The following is a 22,688-nucleotide window of genomic DNA, read 5'->3' on the forward strand; positions in this document are numbered from 1 at the left end:
AACCAGCTGTTGGCTTTATTATGCCAAATTCTGGTTTCCGTAGCATAGACTGAAGTAATTCTTTTGATTATAAATGGATCAAAATTTGCTTCGTCACCTCACTGACTCTTCCAAGGGATCTTGCCTGTAGAGAAAAAACCATACTTTTCCCAGAAGTAGTTTCCAGAAACTACCTTGACACAAAGTACAAGAGCTCTGTGCCAACCGTTCAGACTTGTTTAGCCAATAAACAGAAGTACGGTCCAGGCTGGACAGTGGAGAAAGCAGCATTTAAGGTGATGACCTGCACAGCCCATATTCTCAGAGGTGTAAGCACTCTTACACTCGGGTAGGAACTGAAATAAGGAGAGGGTCTAGAAAAATGCTAGAGTAGGAAAGCTTTTACCTGATCCAGTCTCAGATGGACGAGGTAGAACATTGTGTGGTAGATTAGACCTGCAAACACAGGATGGTAAGTTCTGGTGGAAAGAAAGTGAGAGATGATTTGCCACCACATAAAGTAAATGGATGGTGCATTGAGGTATATCAGTAGGAGTACTGAGTCACAGCTCATCATCTGGAAAACTGGAAATTTTCAGTACTACAGCAACCCAGCAGTTGTGGCATATATTCTGGGAGCAAGGGGAAAGTGACAAGTAATGCTTTTTGGAGCATATTATAAAAGAAGTGGGTTTTATCCTCCAGGTGTTTCCATCCTATAAGTTTTCCTGTCAGATTTGGGAGAACAATATTTCACTTGGCTTTCAGTTTGTCTCTGAATCATTGTAACAATGGAATTTATTCTTCCAAACCTGAATTGCTGAAGAAAAAAAGGCAGAGCTGTTTGGGAGGTGGGTGGGAAGGGGCGGGGGGGTGGGGGGGAGGGGGAAGAAAGAAAGTCTGTGCATGACTGATCTAATTTTCTGCATCTCACAAACTCAAGGCAAATATGACAGCATTTGATTAATATTCATTGTGAAGTGACCAAATGCTTGTTTTCTTGCTTGGAAAACCAGAATAAAGAGAGCATTTCTCCTCTGATGGGCTAGATTTAAGAGCAGCTTCATGTAAGACCTGAAAGGAGTGATGACTCTTTTTTGTAAAGGGAACAGCCTGTGCAGTGGACATGCTTCAGTGAAAAAGACAAGAACTTTCTTCTAGAATTTAATACATTTGTAACAGTTATAGGAAAGACACCTGCAGACAAAACAATACGTTTATGGAGGATTTAGTGGAAAATGACTGAATTCTTCCAGACTGGAGGCATGCCAGTGTTGTCTCTATTGCTGGTGTATTGTTTGAAGAGACACAGTTGGACAAGCCAGTCCTTGAAGTCACTGGCAGACCTTATTGTAGGTAACTATGGGATTTCAGAGTGATATTTACTGGTCAGTAACTCTTGATATCTGCTGGTTACATTTAATCAAGATTGAGCTGAGGAGGCAGAACTGGAAAACCTATCATATTTTTTTAATATGTCTCATGCATTATAAGCTCAAAGAGAAAGAGGATAAACATTCAATCTAGAGACAAAATATTCTTTGTTACTTATTAGATGTAAAACCTTGTGCTATATGTTTAACAATGGCCTTCGTCAGCTGAGTTATGGCACCCAAATTTTCAACGTTCACATTGTCTTCTGAATTATTGCACCAGTGTGCCACTAGGTTGTTAGGTTTTGGAGTGAAAGACCCGAACCGTTTTCTTGGTTGCAGTAGAGTCAAAATGTTTTTCTAAATGCCTGTATCAATTTTTACCTTCATTTCTACAGGTTTATGTATACTTTGAAAGCTTTGTTTGATTTAGATCTTTTTACATTACGAATACCTTGCAGACATGCTTATATATAATTAATGTTTATTAATTTTGTGAAATTAAATCATTTAAACTTCTTCCAGATAAGTACCCGTCTATGTTGCTATTAAAAAACATGTGTGTTATACTTGCTACTTTTACTACATACAGACTTCTGGTTTACTACTCATTAAATATTCAGCTAGTCTGGTGTCTTGCTTATGAGACATAAGAAGAGGAACTGAAAAACAGCCTTAATTCTGCAGAACACTCGACAGAGGCAAGTGATTTTATTTTTGTAGCTTACTTCTTCATATCACTAGACTACAGTGTGATACCATAGTTTGTAACATGACTGCGTGGATTTCGGCTTACCTTGAAAAGGTCGGGTCCCAGAACATAGAATAAAATGTTTGGGAAGGGTAAAGATTGTCTTACCCAAAGTGGAATCTATTGCTGTGAAAATAATGAATGTAACAGCTTTTTATTATATGAATTTGAAAACGGTATCAGTTGGTATGACGCTGCACCAACGCACTCAACTCCTCCCAAGCCTCTTTGAACTTGGTTGGACTACTGGATCGTGCTAGCACGTTCTTTTAACGTCAATATCACAGCGAAACCCATTTGAACAAAAAAGATACAAACCCAATAATTTAAAGACATCATTTGTTTCTGAAACTCAAATATATCAGGCATAAGCCAGAGAATGAGAGAACTATTAGTAAGGGATGGGCTGTTCTTCCATTAGCGCGGGAGCTAGGTCAGTGCGTGCAACCTTAAGTTTCACCGCAGTTGTAGTTACAATACGGCCATTTTCCTAACACTGATTTTGATGTATTTACCTGCTGCTTTTGCGAAATTGGTGAGCGTTGCAAAACAAATTTTTAAGAGCTGACCACCTCCAGCTGGGTCATCTCTCACCACCAGCTGTCAGAGGGCCATCAAGAACTGGGCTTCCAGCATGTTCCTGAACGTGTAAATTATTTGTAACGGCCCAAGACTACGCGTTTACTTTGGTGTCAGAGCAAGGAGGCACCCGGGGCTCCCGGGGTGCCTTACAGGCGCCTCCCTGCCCGGGGGGAGGTGGACACCTCCGGCGCTCGGGGGCTGGAAAGGCAGGTGGGAGACGGCCCCGCTTTCGCACCGCAGCCCACGCCGGCCACCTCGGGGGCTCCGCCGCTCTCGCCCCGAGGCGGGGCGGGCGGCTGCCGCCTCCCTTCCCCCGCGGCTCAGCCCGGCCCCCGGGCTTGCCGAACCCGCGCCCGCCGCCGGTTTCGGCAGGAGCCGCAGAGCCCCGCGCTGCCGGAGGCCGCGCCGCGCCGCTCCCCCCGCCCGGGGCCGCTGCGGTGAGGGGGGACGGGAGCGGGGACGGGGACGGCGGCGGCGGCGGCGGCGGCGGGGCGCTGCCGGCGGGCGCGTGGGCGGCGCGTGGGCGGGCGGCTGCGTGGGCCGCGGCGGCGGGGCGCGGACAGGTGGGCTGGCGGGGGGCGGGCGGTGCGAGCGAGCGTGTGCGAGCGCGGCGGCGGCGGCGGGGGCGGGCCGGCCGTGGGTAGGCAGCGGCGCGGCTGCCGAGCGGCGCTGACCCCCGTGCGGCAGCGGCGGCGGCGGGAGCCCCGGCCCCGCGATAAAAAGGGAAGGGGCCGGGAGGCGCGCGCTGCGGGTCCGCCGGGGCGCCGTGCCGCGGTACCGGCAGAAACGTGCCTGGGAGGGACGGAGGGAGCCGTAGAAGGAGCGGGAGGCTGTGCCGAGCGATGAGCCGCCTCCCGCCCGCAGGAATCCCGAGCGGGCGGCGCGGCGGCACCCGGGACGCGCGGCTCCCCCTGGCTGCGCGGCGGCGGGAGGGAGGGCGGGCGGGAGGGAAGGAGGGAGGGAGCCGCGCTGCTGAGGAGGAGCCGCCGCCGCCTCATCCTGCGGCACCGGCCGGCGGCGCGAGGAGCCCGGCGAGCGCAGGTGGGTGGGCAGCGCCCGCTCCCCGCAGCGGCGGCGGCGCCGGACTCTCGGCCCTCGGGTTTGGCGGTGACCCGCTGCCTCCGGCACCGTCCCGGCGGGAGGCGCCTCGCCCGCGGCTCCGTGTGCGGGGTCGGGGTGGGGGGCGTCGCGGTGAGGGGCTTCGTCAGGCTGTGGGGTGGCGGGCGTGAGGGGCTTCGTGGGACTGAGGGGTGGCTGGGGCGTGGGGCTGCGGGGGCGCCGCGGTGAGGTCGGGGCCGCGGGCGTGTGGGACCGCGGGGGGCCGCGGCGGCTGCCCGTGCCCGTGGACGCCGCTAGCGAGGCGGCGCCCGGCGCGCACCTGAGCGGCCGCGGCCGGGCCGGGAGGGCGGCGGGGTCCCCGGGGGGTCCCCGCGGCCGTGGGTGCCTTCCCGTCCGGGGGTGGCCGGCCGCGGCAGGACGCGAGGAGGTTACCTGGCCGTGTGCTTCGGGACGCAGCAGCCTCAGCCGCGCTTGGGATTGTATTTATTTATTTATTTATTTATTAAGAGCAACTTGTTCTTGGAAAATCGGGTTTAATTTCGGTTTCTATTCCAGCTTGAGATTTCTGGTCGAGGCTGCGATTCCTGTTGACGCAGGGTAGTGCAGGGGCGCAGGTACCCGGGCAGCCGTAGTCACCCGTGCGCTCGCAGTGGCGGGGTGAAATGAGTTAGTTTCTGTCCGTTAATGACTTGAGAGCGTTTTTCCACATAGAGACGTAGCGGCAGCATTCGGGCGGCTGCTGGGTGATGTATCGGGGTGATATGAGCAATTCTTAACTGGAAGAAGGGGCACTGCGTGCGCACGCACGCAAAAGCCGGTGTTACCCCAGAGCTTGTACTCCGAAACTTTGCTATTCGGTGAAAGCCCTGTTCTGAACACCAGAAAGCTTTGCTTTTTCCAGGAAGGCTTGAATTTTCTATTTTACGATATTTTCAGGAAAGGATTAATGTGAGGGCTCTGGGTACCGTGTGTTCAGGTCTTATTTGGATGTAAATGGTTAATTCGGCAGAATCTGTGGCATATTGCTCAACGTGCGCTAAGCCTGGAATAAATGGGGTGGTTTTCATTGCATAAAAGATTTCGAGATCACTTAGTTCTATGAGATGTTCTTCCAAATACGAGCACTTTTTTGGTATGCATTTCTTTACAACCTACATAAGGTAACTAAGCTGAGCGTGGAAATTATCTCTCTGTAAAACCGTGTTCATTTTTCAGATGGAAGAACGCATCAAGTTTAGTTTTTGTATTTACCAAGTAATTAAGTGTAGATGGTTTTGTATTCCCACTTCAGAAGTCACCTTGCTCTGTCAAGGTTATGATGTGTCCACTAAGCAACAAGGATAATGCAGAAATCTGTAAAGCCCGTATCTGTCTTCGAGAGTTTTAAATGTTCTCTCGGGTTAAATCTAATTGGGATTGGGGCTTTTGCTTCCTTCCTGAAATTTATTAAAGAGAAAATCACAAATAACTCAGTTCAAATATCTTAACACACCCTTTTACAAAAGGGAACGCTTTAGAATGGTTGTGTAGAAAAACAAGTGAGCTGAAACATTGTGGTAATAGGATTTGCAGCATAAAATATGAATAATTTCTCTTGTATGACTACAGGTGGCAGTGTAGAAGCCAAGAACAAAAATTGGCAGAAATTGTATTCTGTGTACGAGAAAATGAAGCGTGTACTCATGACTAAGCACAGGAACCTGGAAAACCACAGGTATGTGAAGTGATTCATACAACTGCCTATGGTGCTCCCAGTATTTACTGTATTCTGATGTTCCTGGCTCAATAGGTATTTTTGGACCAATTATCACTTAATGTATTCACAGTAAGAGCCTAATCAAAATGCCATGGAAAAAATCTATATTTGATTACTAAAAGGAGCAAAAATATTTTGAAGGCAGTATGCAAGGAGAGGTGGGATTTTCCCGCTTTTTTAATGGTTTATTTTAATTATAAAGAATCGGAGCATTAAGTTGCATGAAGGCATATATATATATTTTTTTTTCCTTTAACTATATAGATTTCATATTGATAAACCTAGCAGCAGTTATAGGTGTGAATATACTTGAAATGGAGAAACTTTAGGTACAATAGAAAGATTTGCATGTCTGGATGTTTTGGATGTCTTATCAGTACTATTTTTATGAGCACTGAAGAATTGAAAGCATGAGGAGAATTACAGAGCTGTAATTAAGAAGATGTAATTTCAAATAACTGTCCAGTGGTGATGCATATGTGTCATTAAGGGTTAAATCTTGTAAGACTAAAAAAAAAGTTTTACAACACTGTTTTCTATTTAAAAAGAAGTTAAAATAAGCAGTACATAATAAGAGCTCTCAAATTTCAGAGCAAAGGGAAATACTAGAATACCTTAGTAATTAATTTTTCTCATTAATTAGCAACGTTAGAGTGAGGCAAAGCTTTTCTTCTATGTTTACATCGGTGTGCACAGCTTGTAGAAATTAGTTTGTGGGTCTGCATTCCAGGATTCCTGGGAAGCCATGGAGGATGGGACAAGCTCAGAGCTGGAGCTTGAGGATTTTTTAGAACTGATGAGTGGGAAGTTATCCTGGTAAGAAGTGTCAAAGTGCGACTATCACTATGTTTATATTAAATATATTTATACTTTTGCATTTGGCTGTTCTTATTCTAATCTAAGAAGGCTTTTCGTCTAAACCTTTAAATTGCTTCTGAGAGAATGTGGTTATACCACAAACGTCCACAGATGGCCAAGTCACCTTGTGTCAGCTACCCTGCAGTAACTGGCCTTGGGCACGGTTTTAGTTATCCCCAGTTGCAAAATAAGTTGCAGACAGAATGATTTATTTCGCTGTTGGAACGGGCTAAGATTGTACATCCCATTAGGTATGTACCAGCCAGCTGTCACCAATAAATGGTTAAATTATAGTAGCTTGGCATCTTGAGATTCTGGAATCCAAATCAAAATGATTTTTTTCTACCCACTGTTTAAAAAAACATCCAGGAAACTATACTTCAGGTATAGCTTTGTGGGCACCCAAGCCCTGAAGCTGTAAGCTCTCTGTAGGGAGGCTGTACCTCTGTTGGTGAATAGTAAGACCCTGATCTCTGAGTGGGGTTTGTGGGTACCATCACAATGCTTTCAAAATACAGGGTGCCTCGGATAGAGTACCCTGAAAAGCTATCGCAGTTCTTAACTTCCATTAAAAAAAAAGTGAATAGATCTAGATCTTCAGGGCTGTTCTGCAGGGGAGAGCTCTTCTAACAATCTTTGCCTGGCCATCATGTTATTGCTTGTCACCTGTTAGTTCTGAGTGGAGAACCACTCAGGTGTAGCTGGGGAGAAAAAAGCATCAGCACTAATTTCTATACAGCCCTGTAGTTTTTTATTATTATCTCTTATTGAGCAAAACAGTTAAGTATAGTTTAAAAATTTACATTAATAGCCCTGATAAAGTCAATTGAACTGTATGTAGTACAGGTCAGCATATGCTTATGGCTTTGTTGAACATTTTTGAGTTCATTAGTTTGTGCTAACACATTTAGAACAGAAAATGAAAATGTCATTTGTCATTGGTACAAAATTTTAATGGGGTCTTCCGTGACATGAAGTGTTCAAAATATTAAATAAAAGAAAACCGGTAACTAAGCAGTGTGATGCTCAAGAGTTCAATTTACAGACACTTGTCTGTGCTAATTATGAAGTATTGACATAAATGAATGAAACGACTTGTTAAAGCGCCTTTTGTAGTGTATAGCAGTTATGTGTTCACAAGATGATTCATAACACTGAGCAATTTGTGATGAGTTTCCTTGTTACTGGAGATTACTAAGTATCTAATGTATTTGTACTACACTGGGTTACTTTAAATTAGAGTTGATGGTGGAAAGGGAAGGAGAACCATTTTCTATCAACTGAAAAATCAAGCCTGTTTTATGAATCAGTTAGTCAGTATTGAATTTCTCTTCACTGTATAGTACAATTTATCCTTTACAATAAAATACAAATGTTTAATCATCTTGCCTATAAATACAGCAGTGACAGTGTGTGTGGGGGAAACCCTCAAGACTTCTTTTGTGTTGAAAGTTGTGTACATTATAACTAATAAAATATAGCAGACTTGCTGTAACTGAAAGTAGAATTCATAGTAAGAAATCTAAATTTGGAATCTAAATGTGTAAGGTCCCATTTTGAATCAGCAAGTCTTGGTTATATAGAATGCTATTTGATTTGATGCAGGATGTATTTGTAAGTACAGCTCCCATTAACAGTCCAACAGATGCTGCATCATAGAAAACTGTATTGTGCTTCTGCTTTGAACCGAAAGTTGTGGCTGGTTATGTGTTCTGTTGTCTTAAGAAAACTGTGTTTAAGGGCTTGCACAATCAGTCATTTCATACTATCGTAAAGATGGCTGTAATCTGTTAGATTATAAAGCATGATTGCGTGGCAGTTATCGGAAATGTCTGTTAACGACACCAGGGTTTTACACAAGAAAAATTAAACTTTCTCATTCCTTAATACTTGTATCGGACTGTCTTGAAAATGGTTTGTGGGAACCTGGAGAAATGTACTAGGCTCATGGATTAATGACGCTAAATGGAAGACAGAGAAATCATCTTTTTTTATATTTATTTATTTTGTGAAACCAGACCAGTATCAAAGGCAGATTTTTAGAAAACCAATAGATTGTCTATCAGGAGGATGAGGATGGTCTGAATCAAAGTCTCTGGAGGGGGAGGCACAAAGTGAAAACTTCAGATGGAATACACTGAGAGTAAGCCTAAAACACAAGCAGTGTGTCTGAGGCCATTTAGCTTAGACACTTTGGCTTCTCAGGCTAGAGGTTGATACCAGATCTCCAGTTACAAGAGAGTAGCATTTTTTTAATCTCAGCAGTATTAACACAGCTGTTAAACCAAAGGGGTAGTAATGACATTGCGAGATGCCCATTGTAGATTATTGTAACCGAAGTGGACTCTTGTGAAAGTCACAACACGCTAAGCATATGTGTAAGGGAAGCATCCTTAATTAGCAAATGTGTAAAGTAAACTTCCAGGCAGGTAGTCCCACTGCTATCTTTGGGCAGGCTGCCACTGGGCTTCTATGAGAAGTAAGTTCTGATGTAGGAGGACATCAAACCTGTAAAGAAGAAATGATCCTGAAATTACGTCCTGTAGATGAGACCTTGCTCTCAAGTGATGGCCAAGTATCCTTTTGCTGTAAGAATGCCATTGCATGGTGTTGATTCTAGATGATAGGACATCTCCTGCCATGGTGGAGTCGCACTCCACTTAACTAAGTGGAGTGCAACTAAATGGATTTATGATGCTGGAAGGAAGCATATAGTAACCTTCCAACTACATGCCAAGGTGGCTTACAACAAAAGGAGTCTAGACTATCTTTTAGTGCTGGAGAAGTTGGTGGAGAAGTGCTCATGACATAGAAAGGCTACCAAAATAGTGCTGGAAGCAACATCTGAGTTGCTAGATAGAAGGTTAAGAATAAAGACCTCTGCAGCATCAGTCTGCACTGTAATCCCAATACCCTGTATGAGGACAAGCAGAAAGGGCAGACAGGTCAAGATGACACAGCCTCTGGGGTTGAAGTCCTTAACATTGCTGTATGTAGGACAGGAGTTGGTGAAGGTCATATACAAAACAGTGAAGAACTGCTTGAATAAATTAGGTCCAATTTACACAGGAACACAGAAGAATAGGCAGTCAGAACAAAATAGAAGTGTTTCTATGCAAATGCTAGAAGACTAGACTATAAGATGGGGGCACTGAATGCCTAGTTCTAAAGTAAGTTACTGACAGTATAGGTCTACCATAGAGAAGGCAGCTAGCAGGACACTCACTAGGGTTTCTATGGAAAGCCTGGTAAAAGGAACAGTCAAAAGAGTAAAATGCTTGCAGCCAGTGTGGAGAGACTCAGAACAAATGCATATCCCCTAACAACTGCTTCTCTGACTCTTTAAAAAGATTTTAAAAAACAATTAACACGGTTGAGCAGGCTGTAAGGAACAGAAAGATATCCTTCAAAAACTTACGTCAAAAAAAGGTGAAAACCAGGTAAATTAAACATAAAATATACAGTAAAACAAGTTAAATCCTGATATGTGATTTGTAAAAGACAGAGAAGCTTGTCATAAGTACTCTTTCAAAAACAGGAAGGCCTTTGGGCCAATAGATAACTAAGATCTAAAAGAGCTCAAAGAAGATTGCACTGTAGCTGAAAGAGTATGAGATACTCATGTTCACTGTGCAGGAGCTCGGATTCCCAAACAAAATCTCGCTCTGTGGGGAGAGAAGCACAAGTTCCTATTGAGGCACCTGTTCCAAATCAAAGTGATGCTGGGGCAATTTTTTTTAGAACAAAATGATAAAAATGAGTTACTGCAAATTGCCAACTCTGGATGCATGCAAGACCTCTAGAAGATCTCTCAGTATAAAATTGCTGAACTGGTAACAGTGGTGTTTAACAGCACAATACTGCTGTGGTAGCAGTGAAGTTGAGGGTGCCAAAGGTGATGCCAGTTTTTAAAAAGGCTTCCAGAAAGCCTATAGGAAAGAATGGGACAAGTATGACTGGCATTCATACCAGCCAATTTGCTGGTAAATATAGTGAAGAAGAGAACTAATGTATTCAAGGATAAATTTGATGTACCAGGAAAGAGTCAGAACAGTCTCACAGGTCTGGTAGAGTTCTTTGAAGACACTGTTGAGGTTATGAGTAAGTGTGATCTAGCTCATGCAGTATGCTTGGGTTTCAGAAAGTCTTTTCAGAACTACTCACCAAAGGTGCTGAGCAAAATGAAACTGCTCTGACATAAGAGGAAAGTTCTCTCCTAGACTGATAGTTGGTTAAAAGATAGGGTAGGAATAAATGACCTGTTTTCACAGAGGGTACAGAGGTCACTGGTAGAGTTGCGCATGGATCTGTGCTAGGTTTAACACTAGTCAGTGTATGCATTGGTGATCTGGAAGAGTGAATGCAGAGTGATTCTAAGTTAATGAGGGTAGCAAAAATGAAAGCTAATTATGAAGAGCCAAAGAGGGATCTTGTGATGCTTAGTAACTGGGGATGAAGCTTCCTGCTGATACTATGAAGTAATGCATGCAGGGGAGAACAATCCTGCTATTATTGAGACTGTAAACTGTTAGCACCAAAGGAAGCAATATTGTAGAGAGCTTACCATGGTAAATCCAAGCATTGGTTAAGTGTTTAGGACTGGTCAGAAAAAAAAATTAGTAGGGAAGAATAGCCAACAGAACAGAAGTCTGCTATGCCAGTCTATAAACCGCCTGTGCTTTTGTCTTGCTCTCTGGGTGCAGTTCTGATCCCCATATTTAAAGGAAGGGTGAGGGGGGAAAAAAAGGAGAGATAATAGAACTAGAAATGGGTGGCAGTGATGATAAAGAGCAATTAAATAGATTAAGAATCTTCACCCTGGCAAAGAAATAGCTAAAGATGAAAATGATAAAATTCTATATGGGAGTGTAATGGAAAAAATGAACAGGGAAAGCTCATTAACTGTCTCTTGTAGTACAAGACCCAGAGGGGATCAAATAAAATTATCAAGTGACAGATTCAGAACAAGTAAGAGGTTGTATTTTTTTGTATAGTGCATAGTTTAACTGTGAGCCACTGTACATACTAAAAGTTTATCTGGGTGTGGGCTTTCAGTGCAAAAGCATCACCTCTTGCTTAGAAGAACACAAAGCCCAGTCCCTGAAGGCTGGGGAGGGATTTGAGGTGCATCCCTGCAGGCTTTCCCTGTCCTAGTGCTCTTCCCCAGACCTCTGCTCTCAGCCTTTGCTAAAGACACAATATGGGGATAGATGTATCTCTGGTCTGACTGAATATGGCTATTCGTATGTAAAACGAAGACAAATTACAGTACCTAAAGAAAATGCTGACTGTATGCCATTCCAGATGCATAACAGAATTATTGGTGAAGGAAATGTGTTGAGAAGGACAATTTTTTTTTTCTTGGGCCTAATAACTTCCTGAAGAAAAAAAAAAAAATCAGTTTTCTTTGAAGACTGTACCAGTCCTCATTATACCATGTTGATACATGAAGTTTAGTGCCTATACAAGGGAGCTGAGATTCTTTGTTCTGAGGTATCAGTATTCAGCTTTAATTCTGTGCTTGCTCAAAGTAAGTTGGGTATTTGTTATTCCTTGCAGTTTATCTTCAGATGGACTGAATTAAAAACTTAAATGCAAAAATAAACTGGAAAAGTTGTAGACAGGCTTACCCATATAATTAAATGCTTACCTATATAATAAAATGAAAAATACAGTTTTTAAGTCATGAACATGGAAGATGAAATCTCTTTTCCTGTAAATACGGTGAGATTACCCCTAGGTTCTTTCCTTATCCAAACATACAAGGACTAAAGCTATATTAGACTGAATGACTTGGAGAAAACAGGTTGTTAAGAATGAAGGATGACTTGACCATTAGACATGAAAATGGCATTTAAATATTAAAAGGATGTAGAAGTTATGAAACAAGAATTCTGTAGTCATCCAACCCAGTAACAAATGAAATGAAAAAAGAGTCTCCCAGTGGTAAGGCTTATGAGCTTGTGTGAATACAACCAGCCATGAGGTACAGAATCAGTGCAAACACAGTGCTACAGCCTGTAAGAAGTTACAGGAATTGGATGTTGGGGTATATACAAAGGTTAACTCTAACTCAGGAAGATTAGTCATCTTGAATTCCTGTGGTCAGCTGCAATAAATCAGCTTCTCCAGTGGGTGATACGGAGCACCCCAAGCTGGTTTCTGCTCTGAGTTACCCTCTAGAGGAGGCTTTCTCTGTCCACACTGGCTACAGACTGACAAGGGAGACAGATGACTGGCCTCCCTAAGTCAAAGCTGGCCTTTGAATATACCCATTCTATATGTTAGTGTCTGACCTGATTTTTCTAGAGGTTTTAGTAGGTCACTTTTTTCCAGTGGTACTAAGATAAAAATACGTAGCAAGACAATACTAGCTAAACCCATTTTTAAAGGTTTCATGAAGAAGTACCTATTTCATACTACTTAAAGTTCAGATTGTCCCATGAAGTTTTCTATACTTGCCTGACAAAGATAAGAGCTGTATTAAAAATGAGACTAAAATACTTTTCTGTTTAAGAAAAAAGTATAATCAAAGATTTTTCTGAAATAAAAAGATAAATCGTACAAAAAGAGATCATATGGAGTTTTTTAAATTACAAAAGTTAGGCAATAGAGCCTGTTTGAAAGAAGGGGTTAATTATGTACCCCACGAAACACCCCAACACACTCTTCTTTCTCAAGAATGGGAGAAGAATCAGTCTTCTCGTTAGCTCAGTTATTTTGATGATCTCCTTGAATGCTCTTTAGAGTTTTCCTATTTGTTCAACAATAGCAAAACATACTTCTAAGAGTAATTTTTTTCATTTTAATTTCCTATAATGGAATATGATACCAAAGGGGAGAAAAAAGTGTAAGAAAAATCTTGTTTTTCTCTTTATTTGGTAATTAATGTAGTTAGGTAATGAAGCTGAACCACTGACAGTCTGACATTAAAGGAGATTTTGGTCAGCACAGATGACAGTAAGTTTTAATTTTTTTCTAAAAGTAATTTGGTACCAGACACCATGAAACAGAACTTCACTAGTAATGTACTCAGAGGGTTAGACTTTCACATCTATTTAAAACCATACTTTAAACCATAATACATGGTCTTAAATAGACAAGAGAGTGCACCAGCCATAGCACACTTCTCAAGCAATATTTATTCCAATGTTATCTCAGGAAGTGGACACTGCTGTATATATATATATTTTTTTTTAATTGAATGAAATCAGTTCTTCGGAAACTATTTCAGTTATACTTTGCTAATGCAAAATCCCCTGAGAAGACAGGTTGTATACTTCAGTGTTATGAAACTTCTGCATATGTACCATTTTTTTTCCTTTTTGATATCAGTTAGACTTGGTGTATTTGTCTTTTTGTTTTGGGGAGGGTGGCTGGCTCTGTAGTTATTCTCTAATGCCTTACAAATAGTTGATTGTACTTGTTAGTTTTTATCTGGATGGTTCTTTGTGTTCCTGATAATTGAGGTGGTTGTTCACTCTGTAATAATAATAATTCTGAAGTCAAAATGAAACTCACATGCTGTCCTTGACTCAGATTTCAGTTATGAAGTCTGTGTTACTCACAAATAAAGTTGTAAATCCTTATGAAACCTTAGATAAAATGGAAGCCAGAGCCCAAAGCAAAACAAAAAACTGCTTATTGGGTCTCTGCTGAGCCCAGTGGCCAGGGACAGACGTACTTCTGACATCATCTCCTACAGCCTTGCATGCTGCTGGCTCCTGAGAATGCAAAGAAGTTGCAAGTCCTCTAATTTCAGAGACTGAAACTGTTGCTGATTGCTTTTTCTCCTTTTAGATATGCCTTCTTTTCTGTTTTTTTTTTCTGATTTTTCTTTGCTTATCTGCAGTTTTACCTTTAATCATCACCCAATTACACAAATGTTAGAGTTTTTTTAAATTTTGACCTATCTTGGTGTTTCCTGAAACTTGTAAACATTGTCTCCCTCGTTCCTTTACTCCATGCACAAATAATTTCTAATTGGAATGAATATTTAACAGCATATTAAAGATGTAGACATAACAGTGCTATCTTCATTGACCCAAATCTGGTCATTTTATGAAGTTTAAAGAAGTTTTTATTTTGCTTGTTCAGTCAGAACAAGCTGGACTACCCTAAGTGGTAGTGTGCTGCATCAGTTTTCTGATGGCAAATGCCTTGTGAGGGTTATTCAGTTTAACACATTTTACCTCGCCAGATAAACATGCATATGATCAACTGCAGAGACCAAGCCAGTACCGGCAACTTCTTAAACCATGTTATCTCAAATGCTTGCCGATGTGGCCATTTGCATGTTAAATTAGGAATCTGTAAAGTTGTAAGCTTTTGTCGAGTATGGTGAAGATGCTCTTGAACAGGGGGGTTCAGTTGAATGGCTTGTGATTTCTAAGACTGTAGCATAAGTAGCTCATGAACTCTGTACACTTGGTTTAATGTAAAATGTTCCTGGGAACATGGTTGTTGGAAAAAACCAAAGACCAAAGAACTCAAGAATCTTATAATTTCTCCACATTAGTGCCAGTCACAGCTCCACCTTCTCTCACTTGCTGTGGACCGGTTCTTTGCTGCACAGTTTCTGCAGTGAGTGAAAGGCAAGGCTGCTCACCCCACAGAGATGCTAGCCCAAGGGTTAGGTTAGCATCTTTAGAGATGTGGGACTGGATTGTGATTTTGCTGTGGTCACAAGGCTGCCCTGACAGGGAAGTACCTGAGCTACACCACCCATCTTTCCCTTCAGACCATTTGGAAAGAGTCCAGCTCATCTGCTGAAAGAATGAGCACACGTACCTGACCTTGGGAGATGATTCTGGGTTCTGGATGGCAGGTGGAAGTAAGGCCCTAGCCTACAGCACAGGGTCCAGGCTAAAGTAGGATTTAAGATCTGTCTACACTTGGTTAGGACTGGGTTGTTTCCAGCTTTGGCCAGGCACCCTGGTTTGTCCTTCTGAGACCTACCTCTTCCCACTGCCTAGATAAGGAGCCCATCTATCTACTGCAGGGCACTGGCTTCACTTTGGGGACCAGTCTGCTACCAGCTATAAGCAGCGATGCATGCCTTGTATTGGACCCTTTTAGTTCACCTAGCATTTGGACCAGTGTTAGCAAGGTGGAATTTCAAGGAGCTGCAGCATCCAGAGACAGTAGCTGTCTGGGGCAATATGTTTCCTCATCCTTTTTCATCAGCCTTATGTTTCTTAACTTTTAATTCCTAAAGACTGCCAGTAATTCACATCTCTGTGCTGTGTCCAGCTAAAACTTGAGATCTGCTTTATGTTGTCCAAACGATCTTGTGTAAATCCTTGTCTGTTGTTGCCTCCGCTGCAGCAGTCACTTTTTGTTTTACTTCATCACTACAGATTATGACTTGTAGATGTCGACTGAGAATGGAAAGACTAACTTTGTACTTAAACCTGGTCTATATGTGAATGTTACAAAAGTAACAATGACTGGTTAGGTGTAATTTTGTGAATTAAAAAAATTTTTTTTATATACTGAGCAGTTGAGGGGGGAGGATCTGGTAAAATCAGAGATGTATTTCACAACTCTGCCAAATGTCGCTTTTTAGCTATACATTTAGACTCCAACATGCAAAAGTTGGCCCATTCCAGCATAGGGCCATTGAGTTTTCACATGAAGTGGGAAATTATGACTAAGGTGGATGGAGATAGGTATGTAAATAAGACTCTTCAGGGCTTGAAGTCTTGGTGATTTCTGTAAAGAGTTCTGTGGCATTTGCTCTGTGTATCTCCCCTGCCACCACCATAGACAGGCCTGGAAAATTTCAACCTAAAAAAGGATTGCTTTGCATTTGTGGGGCTGGGGCATGGGGGAGAGTGGTAGCAGTGCTCATAATGAGTTCTGAAACCTTCAGAAGGTAGCAGTCATTCCAAGAAGTCTGCTATAGGTCCTTTGATTCAGCAAAACTTAGAAAGCTCATAAGAATTTGAAGTCAGATGGACTACTTACTTGCTTAAATACTTTGCTGAGCTGTTCATAAACTGTGACTGGTTCAATAATTACTTTGAGTTTGATTTCATTTTAATGGTTCAAGGTAGAAGAAAGTTTTTTCCCAGAGAAATTTCCTTTTTGTTTTACTTCTCATTAAGTACGTAATGTCTTGGAACACAGTGAAGAGCTGATCAAACCTATGGATGATATAAAGCTGGGAAGCTGGAAAATTCTTAAGGAGTTAGACTTAAATCAAACTTAGCTGTGAGGCCTTTGGGGAGTGGTATGGTATAAAAAATGAAGTTGCAGAAAGAAAAACATGTAGCAGTTATCAGAAGCACAGACATTAAGTAACTTGAGCAGTGGCACTCAGGCAAGAATTTTGAAGCTAGCAGTAGAGGTTGAGTTGTTCAGTGGGAAAGAAGAACGTGTGCCCAGATTTCATGTTCCTCAGGTTCTTTACATTTAATGCAGCAGAGACTGTGACAAAAAATTATCAAAAGGCCTAGGGACTAAAAAAAAAAGGAAAAGGTAGCCCAGGCAAAAGACCTAATGGCTGAATAACTAAACAGATATTATTAAAAAGGTCCATTTAACAGTCATTTTGTCAAACGAGTCTTGTTACACATTATTCCTGTTTTTCATCTGAATTTTGACTGCTGCCTGCTCACTGAGGGTTTTTTCTTATTATTCTTCAGTGGTCATGCTCTGGCAAAATATGTGCATCTAATTGTCCACTTTTGAACTGGGGAATATTTTATTTAGAAAATGCTATGGATCTTCAACCCACAAATTTGGTATTTTATACAGAAGTGTATCAGAACTGATAAAAAGTTTTGTCTCTTATACCAAATGTTTCTGAAATAGCGCAGGACTTCCCTTGAGTGGCAGTTGTGTGTTTTCTTGGTTATGTGATGAAAGAAATGCTGCTGTAGTGTTATTAAAGTTCATAGAAGTTTGTGATGCCTGTTCTAGTTGTCTCAAATGTTCTTTTACCTTTTCCATCTCCAGCCTGTATTACTCTAAGACTGTTATGAAGAAGCTTCTGTTCTCTTATTTTACAAGCTGGTTACACAGTTACCATTTAGTCACCTAGGTTTTCCACCAGCTCTACTGATAAAGACATTTGGGCTGCATGACACCTTGAAAATCTAGCATGTTTTTTCTCTTCCAAGGCAGTCACTTTACTGTGATTTTTTTTTTTTTAAGTGAATGTTAATCTCTCTCAAGCTGGTTTTACTGAAATGTTCATTATCATCATCCTTTTCCTCCCCCTCTGATAACTCCATTTTATACTCTCACTTTGTCAGGCTAGACTTTTTTCCTCTCTTTTAGGCAGCGTTATTTTCTGCTGGAGTATTAGTTGAAGGGCATTAGCTGTGATTTTGGTGGGGCATTCACAAAGGCTATCTTTAGTCCAGTGGGAATACTGTTTCCTCCCTGGCTAATGGAAGATGATTGGAGTTTCTAGGGCAATTCTGAGTTTCCAAGTTAGGCTTTTTTTTTCTGAATTGCCCTCCAGAAAACACCATGGATTTGCAGATGGTGCCAGCTGAAGTATCCCTTCTGCTGTTTCTGCAGTCCTGTGAGTGAAAGGCAGAGGGTCCTTTCTGACTCCTGTAGCTGCAGCAAGGCTGGATTTGATGGCCACTGGTGAAGAGCTAGATCTCCCTGCCCATGGTAGCTGGATGTATCGGGACGGGAGAAATAAGATGAATGATTGAGAATTACGCCTCTTTGTTAGGTTACAGGACCTGGGTATTTTTGTTGGCTTAAACTGTGTACACTTGATACAAAATATGCCCTACAAGCGTTTCTGTGCTTGAGTTGTGTTTCTGTTTTTAGTGACTGTTGGAAGCCAGAGAATCCAAACAGTTTAGCTGGGATTTTCTCAGGGTGCCTCTCATATAATTGGGCTCTAAGTACTTGGTGGCAGGTGTCACTGGCTTCATAATATAGTCATTCACTTTCATCATAGTTCTAAAAAATCTGTCCTGTTTTGCCATGTAGAAAACTGTATTTCTATCTTACCTGAATTGAATGGACTTTTGAAGCTGGTACGTGGCCAAAATATTATGTGGTGCTGTTACAAACTTGTCACTAATGAATTAATTTTAACTCAAGAAACTTAGTTCTTGTAGTACGTCCCCATCTTTGTTCTTGTTCTGGAAAAAGTTGAGACTTCTACACAGACAAAGCTACCTTTGAGACCTTGGAGGCCTTCTTCCTTATCCCTTTGTGTGGTTGCATGAGGTCTGCTTCCAGGCTATTATTAAATCAGTAATTATTGTTTACTACTAAGGATATACACGATGCTTCACAATGCATAGATTTTGGGACTTTTAAAAGAAAATTGTGTCTCTGCTCTAAAATAGCTTTTTGTAGAATACGAAAGACACTAGACAACAGATGAAGCCTTTGCTGTGTGCTCTTTTGCTTTTAATTCATTATTTTCTCTTTCCCATCATATCAGCTATTAGTCTAATTCATTCAGAAAGTTTACCTCAAATGTATATACTTGTGTATTTTAAAACTAAATTCCAAACTCACATTTGTAATATTTCTGTTATTTGTATCTCATGTAATTCATGTAGAAACCCGTTGTTGAAACCTGAATGATAGGTTAACTTAATTGCATTTCTCAGTTTTTAATGTAAGTGGGTTTAATATTTGCACTGCTTGACCCTGCTATTCTTTTACAGATTTTTTTCTACATGTATTTTCATTTTCTTTTTTATGTTTTCATTTTCTAGATTAATTTTTTTACACATATTGGGAGGGAATTGAGGGTGGCAGAAGTATGCGAAGATGTGCAGACAACCATGGCCTTGTGAGCCATAGAATTAAATTGATGTTAATAATTTGCTTAATACTATACCTAAAATCTAAGTTTGGAAAAAGAACATGGGGAATTCCTTTAAAAAGTGACACAAAAGTAGGAAACAATGTTAACAGACAGTGATTAATTACTTTATTGCAAAAGGGGAGCTTTTTGTATGTCTTCTTGGTTTGAAATGAGTTGCTGTATGTTGAGAAGGTAGAGACTGGCAGAAGACTTTCCTGTCTTACTAAGTTGTGAGATCAGGAAATAACTAAATTTACCACGGGGAGTTTACCTAACTAACCACAACCTTTTACTAATATGTTCACTTTGTCCTCGCATACAAATTTTGAAATAAAAATGCCAGTACCCATGTGTCACTGATGGGAAGTAGAAGGCAATATTTTGGTCATAATTGGTAGGAGGAGAGACTGACATTCACATGAATTTTCCCCAATTACAGAATGAGCACAAAATATTTCCTAGAAATCAAATTATTTCTTAAAATTTCTGTAATGTTAACCTGGCATTTGGAAATGCTTGTGCTTTCCTACTCTTAATGCTTAGTTTTTAAAAGTGGTTTTCTTTAAATAGGAAATACATTATTTGTTTAAAATATTAAATATTTTCTTTAGATCTCAATCTTCAGCTTTAGCACAGCCCTCAGAATCTTGTTTTCATGTCCAGAAAGATCCTTACGCTATCTTTTAAAACCTCCTGCATGCCAAAGGACACGTCAATGTGCTCAGCAATGATTCTGCTGCGTTCAATATCTTGCAAAAACTTAAGGGGATGACAGAATCCATCACTTGGCCTGGTACTCTTTTCAAACAAATTATCCTCACTGATAATTTATACAGACTTAAATCCTTAAGTCTCACTTGAAGACACTTTGGTTTTATCCCTTAAATCACTTGGGGCTTTTTCTTTCTTCTCCACTTTTTTTAGCACCTTCTGCATACAGTTCCAATGTCTATGTATTCTAGTATTGATCTCACCATACATAGAAAAAGCAAGATCGGCAAGCTTATTTCTGTTAGGTGTCTAGGGATTGCTGTAATCCTTTTTTTTGCCATAACACTGCCTGCAAGACGCATGTTAAGTGATTTCTTCAGTTATTTAACACCTCTATGAAAGTATCTGCCATCCAGGTTATGGTCCCAGGTTTCAGACATGCACCAACTTTCTCTGTTCTTAGAGGAGTATGACCTTGCATTTGCATTACAGTTTGCCTTCAGTGTGTGTTATTTGTGTATGCAGCTGGGAATTTGGGGAAACACCAGGCCTGACTGGAGATACCCTATATAAGCAGACTTATCTGAGTCTTGTAGCACTCCTTTAGACCTGATTTTACTCTGTGAGCCATAAGAGTAAGACACAGTCCTAAACTGTGTCTTCTCTGACTCTGTGTGTTTTGTAATTATTTAAATATGAGTCGTCTACATGTATGCTTACTCATATTTAACATTACGCTTTGCAATTAAGTCAAACTGTACTTTCCTCTTATATAGGGAAAAACTAGAAAAATTTTACTTTTTTTTTTTTCTACAAACTCTAGGAGCTCTTGGGAACTCCCCTGTTCCCAGCTTGCCCCTTTGCAATCTGTTTCCATCTTTCTGTTAAGTTAGATTTTTTTTTTTTCCCCCCCTGTAAGCTGGAGGACACCCATACAGTCTACTGTCTCTTTCTTCTGTGATCTTGACCACCTGCAGTCACATATCTGGGGTGCCTTTGTTAGAGGGTATGGGTACTAGCCTGGCTGGTTGACTGCAAAAGCAGGTTTATTTGGAGACTGAAGGGATGAGAGCTGCAGTGCTGGGCATTCAGGCCTCATTTTGCCTGATGGCTTGTAGTAGTCAGTCTCTTGACTGTGGGAGGGGGAGAGTTAAAATGCCTGTTTGACATTTCATGCCTTCGGTTCGTATCTGACACGTAAGCTATGTTTTGGGATGCTGTCTTATGAAGTAACTCCATGGTGTCTGGCACCTTGTACTAAACCAAGGTTATGCTCTGTATAGAACCACTTTCTAGAGCCTTTCAAAACCTGCTCAGAGCTGCTTACAAGTCAAATAATTATCTTCTAAAGTTCTGGTTTATTGAAATTACTTTGGAAATGTAATGTCATCTTAAATTAAAGCAGGCATTCATCTCCTCCGCAGGTCCTTCACCTCCTGGTTGATCTTGGCAGACCTTTCTGAAACCCATGTCTGGTAGTTTGTAACTAAACACAGGCAGACTAAACCAGGCCTTCTAAAGCTCCTTCTCTCGTATAAGTAGTCTAGTATGTCCCCCGACTCTGTGTTGTGGATGATGGCAATGGTAGGTAAATAGGCACCGGAGACTCTGAACTGTATAATGTCCTAGAATTCCTAGCAGAGCTGCCTGACAGATTTGGGAGGAGATGCAAACAGCATTTCTTCCCTTATGATGTGATATGAAATGCTGGCTTTTGCATGAATAAAGTTGGAACTACTGATCTGTTTTGGACAGCTGATGAGTCAGGATCATCACAGAGCTGTTCAGCTTCCCCCACATGTGCACTTGCTGTCCACTTAAACCCCTTTTTTTCAGCCTCTTACATGTTGCAATAATGATTGTCTTTGGCAGCCACTAAGTATTCCTGGTGTGTGGTGGTTCCCCGTAACAAGTTATGCTCCCAGAAAAAGGACTGTAGAGCTTCAGCCTAAAGGCTTTTTTCATACGGAAACGTATTCTGTATTCCTATCCAATATAAACTAGACTAGGGCTGCTCAGCTGCTGAAGTCTATACGTGGCTTGACAGGACTGTTCACGTAATCCTCTTTCCCAAAGGCTTCTTCAATGCAGACCGTGGATTTGGAGATAGCAGGCTGTTACTACCACTGTTCTTCATGTAGCCCCTCTGTTGTCACTCTACGTATTGCTCCTCAGGAAACACTATGCCTGCATATGGGTTGTCACCACCAGCATAATTCAGTTTGTGTGGGTCCCTTCCTTATCTATGTGTGAGTTGTTGCTGGGGATAACTGAGGCCACTTATAAGCGGTGTGAGTTATCTAAGCAGTAATTGCCCATTCCTGGCAGTTGTCTTCCCATCCCAGAGGGCAGATGAGGATACAGACTGTGTTGTGTAACGTATGTTCAGGAAGTCTGATGCTTTGAGGGAGCATCCAGGATTTGCACAGACTATGTTGTGCTCATGCGAATTTGTGCTGCTAAGATGTACAGAGCCCCAATGTGTGAATGAAGGGTGACGTTATTGGGGTCTCACAAGACGTACACAGGGCTGGGGCAGGAGCCATAGTGTCATGGTGTTTGGCAGTGCCGTGACATCACATCTCTGAGTGTGGAGCGGAGTTTTGAGAGGCTGGGGGCATTGTCTGTGGGTTTGTTAGGTGGGCATGACCACTAGTTCTTGAGGAAGTGTTGGAAACTGGAGAATCAAGTCATAGAGGGAATACTGGGGCTCCCTTATCTGTCCCTTGGAATATCAAGTTGCTTACCCTAGCAAACCATTTCTTGGGTGGTTGGGGGAATTCAGAAACCCCACATATGCTGCATTTGTGCTTTTTTTGCCCC

At 41.7% G+C, this 22,688-nt stretch overlaps 1 long non-coding RNA gene across 1 annotated transcript; it reads left to right on the forward strand.

The window, feature by feature from the left end:
* The first annotated feature begins 3,643 nt into the window (after nt 1-3,643).
* LOC140647560 (uncharacterized) lies at nt 3,644-8,164 on the forward strand. The gene is made up of 3 exons (XR_012040841.1): nt 3,644-3,726; nt 5,353-5,458; nt 6,231-8,164. It is a non-coding gene; the product is annotated as an uncharacterized lncRNA (long non-coding RNA).
* The last annotated feature ends 14,524 nt before the right edge of the window (nt 8,165-22,688 follow it).

This window comes from Ciconia boyciana, chromosome 1 (assembly GCF_034638445.1).
Source record: "Ciconia boyciana chromosome 1, ASM3463844v1, whole genome shotgun sequence".
NCBI lineage: Eukaryota > Metazoa > Chordata > Aves > Ciconiiformes > Ciconiidae > Ciconia > Ciconia boyciana.